General features: G+C 46.2%; 1 long non-coding RNA gene across 1 annotated transcript; it reads left to right on the plus strand.

Moving 5' to 3' along the window:
* The first annotated feature begins 3,815 nt into the window (after nucleotides 1-3,815).
* On the plus strand, nucleotides 3,816-5,897 carry LOC116216630. The gene is made up of 3 exons (XR_004159773.1): nucleotides 3,816-4,069; nucleotides 4,780-4,878; nucleotides 5,512-5,897. It is a non-coding gene; the product is annotated as an uncharacterized LOC116216630 (long non-coding RNA).

The raw sequence follows: 5,897 nt of genomic DNA on the forward strand, positions 1-5,897 counted from the left end.
AGAGTCATAGAATCATAGAATCACAGAATGGTTTGGGGTGGAAGGAACCATTAAAGCCCATCCAGTCCCAACCTGCTGCCATGGGCTGGCTGCCCCCCAAAAGTTCAGGCTTCATGGCCCCATGCAACCTGGCCTTGAGAGCTTCCAGGGATGGGGCGCCCACAGCTCTCTGGGCAGCCTGTTCTTGAGATCAGTGGTTTTTGCATTCAGAGGTCCCTGGCAGAGCAGCACATCAGCAGCAGAGGCCCCAGTAGTTCCCCTTTGAGGACTTGAAAGGTCCTTTCCAAAAAGTCTTCTGAATTCCCCTCTTAACTGGCATCAGAGAACACTGAATCTAGGCTCTAAATTAAACAGATTCAATATATCTTCATTAAATATATCTTTATATCCTTCCACATGTTGATGTGGGCTGATGCATCAGTAATTTTCTATGCCGTGACTTTAGGTTTGGGGGTTTTTTCTATCTTTTTTTAATCACAAGTTATCACAAGTTTTTGTTAGCTCCACAGAATGACCCAGCACATGGAAACTGCTCATGTCAGGTACTGTGGCATGTCTGTGGTCAACTGGTGTTGAGAGGAATGTTTGAGGGGGGAAATTTTCTCAGGGCTGCTCCAGAAATTGCTGGAGAATGGCAGCTCTGAGGACTGGGTCTCAAGAAATCATGGTAAAGCATTCTGCTGTGTAAGGGAAGAAAAAGGGAGGGGATGGGAAAAGTCAGATAAGGTTTGTCATTTAAACCTAAACACAGAATAGCCTCACCTTATATCTTGAAATCTGCATCAATTATAATGCCTTGTTCACTTGCAAATTTCACTTTAAGATAAAAGATCGTGCCTGGTTTGTTTGCCATTCCTACCGCCAAAGACAAGCTTCACTTACTCCCCTTTTATTCTCAATGACTAAGACTGAAAGAGCTAAATTACATTTCCTCCCCCCTATGGAAACCTGATGAACCAGTGTGAACCTGCACCTGAGAACCCCCGGGAACGCTGAGGATTTGGCCACACAGATCGGACAGTTGGATGCTTAATTGCGTTCTGGGCACAAAGCCTGCCTGGATGTGCATCTTTCATTAAATGTGTGGGAGTCCAGAGCAAAAATTAGACCCCGTTTAGGTGCCAGAAGGAAGAAAGTGGTGCAAAGGCTTTGCAGTGCCCGTGTTGTGCTGCAGAGCATTGAGCTCCTCCTGCTCTGAAAAGCACCCCCTGCATGTCAGCGTGGAGCTCCTAAGCCAGATTTGCTCTGGGTGCTGGGTATTTAATTATTGGATATTAATTATTGGGTACTGCATGTAGATGCACTGTGGTGCTGGTGCATATTGTGGAGCAGGCATGAGAAAGCACAGCGTGCCTTAAATGTGGCGCTTCTGTACTTTGAGTCTCAAGACCTCTCCAGAGCTGTTTTGTAGCTGCATTTTGCAGTTGCAGAGCAGCTGGAGCACAATGAGCGGGTACAGCCAGCGTCCAATACCTCTCATGGTGTTCACTTGGGATTTGTAACTCAGGTCTGTCCTCCGGCTCTAAATCAAAACGTGAGTGAAATGCATTGAATGATCCCATTAATATAAATAGGGCTGAAGTTTAAAGCGGGGCTGTGTGAAAGGACTTTTGATACACTGGCTACTGTCGCCCACGAGTCAGCAGGTGGCACCGCCGGAACAATCGGAAACCACCAAACCTTCCCTGCGTCCCGCTTACAGCCCCAGACCTGAGCCTGGAGGGGAATGAGCATGAAACCCGCCTGTTCACAACACACAAGAATGCACAATGAGCACTTGCCAATTAGGGCCGTGGCTATTGTCTGCTAAAGGTCAAGTGTTGGCCTTGCTGAAATCTTTCAACACTGGCTCCGGCGATGGGAATTTAATATATTTTATACTGCTGAAAAGGTGCTTGTCCCTGCACAGGGCACCGCCAGCCTTTCCCCTTCCATGTGCTCTGGGAGGCTTTGAGGAGGGAGGAACTCAGAGTTCTGGGATCTGAATCTGCTACCACCTCCCTGTGGGTACTGGGGAAGAATGGAGCTGTTGGCAGGGAGGGAGGGGAGGAGGTGGTTTGGCACCGTGGGGAAGGGGAGGGTGTTTGGGACTCGGTTTGTTTCACTGTCTCCCAAGAGATTTTCTTTGTAACTCCGGTGGTACATGTTTTTACAGATTACTACTTTTAGTATCTGTCACTTGAAAAGAATAGATGGTGGAGATACAGGGGGAAAAAAAAAAAGAAAACACGTGCAAGCAGCAACACGTAACCAACAAAAAGAACTTTCCCATGAAATACCCTGGTGATACAGATGTTTCAGGGTGCCTCACAAATCTCAGATTAGGGAAAAACTGGAGACTTTCTGCCGAACTCCTGAAACCAGAGGCTGTGGATAAGAGTGTCCAAGCTTCCTCGGCTCCGAAGCCAGATGATCTATCAGCTCCAAAACCATGCCAAGTTGCTGTACCTTCCAGCAGCTGCAGCTGGCAAGGATCCCTTCCCAGACTCGGAACCAACAACAAGTAGTCCATGTTTGTCTGTACCTCTGATGCTGTAGTTGCTGCTGCACAATGGGGCTCAGCGGTGATGCAAAGGTGTTGGCTTGCACAGACTCCTGGTCTGAGGTGAATCCCCTCCTGCAGAACTCAGGATAGGAGTCACTGATGTTGCTTCTTTTGCTCCCCACTTGGTGCCAACCTTTATTAAAGAGGCTGGGGAACTTGCTTCTGCTGCTGACTGCAGTGTCGTTAGGGACAGTGGGTTAGTGTGTCCTTATGGGGTGCACATTCAATTATCAATCTCTTGCATAAGGGCTGACCTTTGTTTCCACCAGTGGCACAGTTAGGATGAGATCAGGGTCGTCCTTCCAATATTCCTTCCATTGCTTTCATAGCCACTGACTGGGAGTAGAATTCCCTGAGAACAGCCCCATAGAGGACCTGGGGGTCCTAATGGAAGAAGGGTTGGACATTAACTAGCAGTGTGCTCTTGCATCTCAGGCCAATTGTATTCAGGGCTGAATCAAAAGAAAGGTGACAGTGAGACAGGGAGGAGGTTGTCCCCCTCTACTCTAAAGTACTGCATCCAAGCTTGAGGCCCCCAGTACAGGAGGGATGTGGATCTGCTGGAGTGAGCACGGGGAGGGGGCATGAAGATATCAAAGGAAAACTTCTATGCAGAAAGGCTGAGGGGGATGGGCTTGTTCAGTATGGAGAAGAGAAGGCTCCAGGGAAACTTCATTGTGGCCTTCCACTACCTAAAGGGAACTTATAAGCAGAAGGGAACCAACTTTTTACATTTTCCTTATCTAAGGAAAATGAGGAATGGCTTTAAACTAAAAGAGAGGAGATTCAGGTTAGATGTTAGGAAGAAATTCCTTACCCTCTGTAATGAGGCCCTGGCACAGGCTGTCCAGAGAGGCTGCAGGTGCCTAATCCCTCGAGGTGCTCAAGGCCATGTTGTAGGGGACCCTGGGCAGCCTGATATGGTGGGAGACGACCAGTCCATGGCAGGGCGTTGGAACTGGGTGGGCTTTCAGGTCCCTTCCAAGCTAAGCCATTCCATAGTTCTATGTTTGGGCTCACTCACTTTCTCGGGCAGCCCCAGATGTGATTCTATGAGATATTTTCCAATGGGCATTGGATGGAGTTGGGCCATGGTCGAGGTTACAGATTAATCCCAGAGTTTTAATGTGCTCAACCTGCAGCTTGAACTGTCTGCATTCTGTGTGTGTGTGTGGTCTTGAAAACTTGAAAAAAAAAAAATAATAATATTTGCCCGTTTGTTGCTGTGGTGATGAAGGAGCATGGAACAAAAGAGAGGTATTCCGGTTGCCCCGGGCCTGTGAACAAACAGAATCAGAGAGAGTTGGTGAGAATGTGCTGTTAGCTGTAACCAGAGAAGGCGGCAGTCAGCCACTGCTGCCTGCCTGCAAAGTCTTCACAACCCCCTCTTTCGTGCTTGCCCTAGCAAAATGGCATCGTCTAAAGCTGGATGACAAAGAACACCAACAGCTGGACTTGCATTGTGCTAGACCAGACCTGGCCCATAAATTAAGCAAACTGAAATTTAGCCTCACCCTCTTCAAGGTATTCGTTTTCCTAACTTCATCGATAACCTGGTGTGAGCAGATCTGAAGCAGAATGTTATCTTGGCGCTGCCAGGACTCACGGGCAGGCTGGAGGGGGAAGACAGAGTGCTGACTCCCAGAGATAACAGGTGGAATGTAGCAGTGGCTGCTTCTGTTTGCGCTGACTTCTGGGTACAGCTCTCCAGTGCTGCTGACCCTATGCCGTCCCCCTGCACCTTCATGCTGGCCTGGACAAATGCATGCAAATGAAATCTGAGGCATTACACAACACCCAGGATCTGACATCACTGAAAAAATGTACAGAGAACCATATCTCTATGCATGTGTGTTGATAAGGAGGCATGGCGCTGCTTCACTGGTGCAGTGCAGGCTCAGAAAGTAATTGTAACTGTTGATTCTCAATGGGTGTATGCACAATTGGCATGAAAAGTGCATTTTCTATAAATCCCCCTTCAAATATGTGGAAGTGATGGGTTTAATTTAAACCCCGGCTGGGATAAAAGAAAAGAAAAGGAAAATAGAAGAACACACATCAGTCATTGTACCTCAGCCCTGTTTATATTAGATACACATTTTTTAATTCACTGCCATATAGTCAGAAATATGAGCTCAGTGCTAAGCCTATCTAGTCTGTAAGGATTCAAGAAGCTGTTAGATCCCTATGAGAAATTATTTCCCCTGCTTCAACCTGTATTTGTTTGTCTGCAGGAACCCAGAAGACAATGCAACCTTCAGCTCAAGTCCAAGCTCACAGCTGAAGGATGCCTAAGCACAGTGTTTTGGAGGCAGTGTTACAGCCCTCACCAGGTAGAATGGCGTTTTGATGAACTGAAAGGGTGGTGGGTTAAAAATATGCCCCAATTTAATGTAGTTGATATAGTTTTAAATACAAAGCTTGCTGATATAAAGATCAGAGTATCTGGCTTATAGAAGTCAGAGATGGAAAAATACTTAACAAACAAAGCTCTGCAAGGGCTGAATATAGACCCTCCTACCAGAGGACTGGCTCTCATCTTGCATTGTTCTTTCTTCCATTAACTTGATCTTTGATCTCAGTTCCTGTTAGAAATAACTGTAAACAGTGATGATGTTCTAGGCCATTAACCAGATGTACAAGCAAGGGAGATCCCTGCTACTAATAGACCATCTGAAAAAAAGACAAAAGAGTAATGCTTAAGAATAACAACAATATTTCCCAGAAAAGAAGGCACAGCACTTTCATTTCCTGCAGGATCCATCTGCCATGTCTGAAGCAAATCAGACTGCTGGAAATGTGGTTCACATCACCTTTCAGAATCACGGTCCAGGCATCCACAGCCACGCTAGCTTTTTATTTTAACAAGTGTTCAGCTCATCTAAATTGCTAATTTGGTACCCATCAAGTTCTTGATTGAAAAGAAAATTGAATTACAGATATTTCAGCAGTAAATTCTGTAACAGGGTGTTCATGCAGCCTCAATTTTGGATGGTCTTATATGGAACCAGGACTTAGACTCAGTGATCCTCGTTGGTCCCTTCCAACTCAGAATATTATATGATTCTATTCTGTGATCCTACGATTTATGATCCAGTCACTGTGGAGTTTGAATTCCGAAGCTTCCAGCCCCGTGCAGGAGATATGCTGAGTAATTCCTGGAGCATTGCTCGTGCTGTGGAAAAACTCCCTTCTCAGATGGAAGTAATCTGGAAATCTTTCCAAAAAAAGATCAGGTGGAGCCCAGGCTGATGGTGCTCAGATACAGCAGATGCACTGTAAAAGTGCATATCTTAGTTCATAACATCTTCCACTCATCTGACCTCTAAATAAATGAATACAGGAAATATTC

The sequence above is a fragment of the Meleagris gallopavo genome, chromosome 4, assembly GCF_000146605.3.
Source record: "Meleagris gallopavo isolate NT-WF06-2002-E0010 breed Aviagen turkey brand Nicholas breeding stock chromosome 4, Turkey_5.1, whole genome shotgun sequence".
Taxonomy (NCBI): domain Eukaryota; kingdom Metazoa; phylum Chordata; class Aves; order Galliformes; family Phasianidae; genus Meleagris; species Meleagris gallopavo.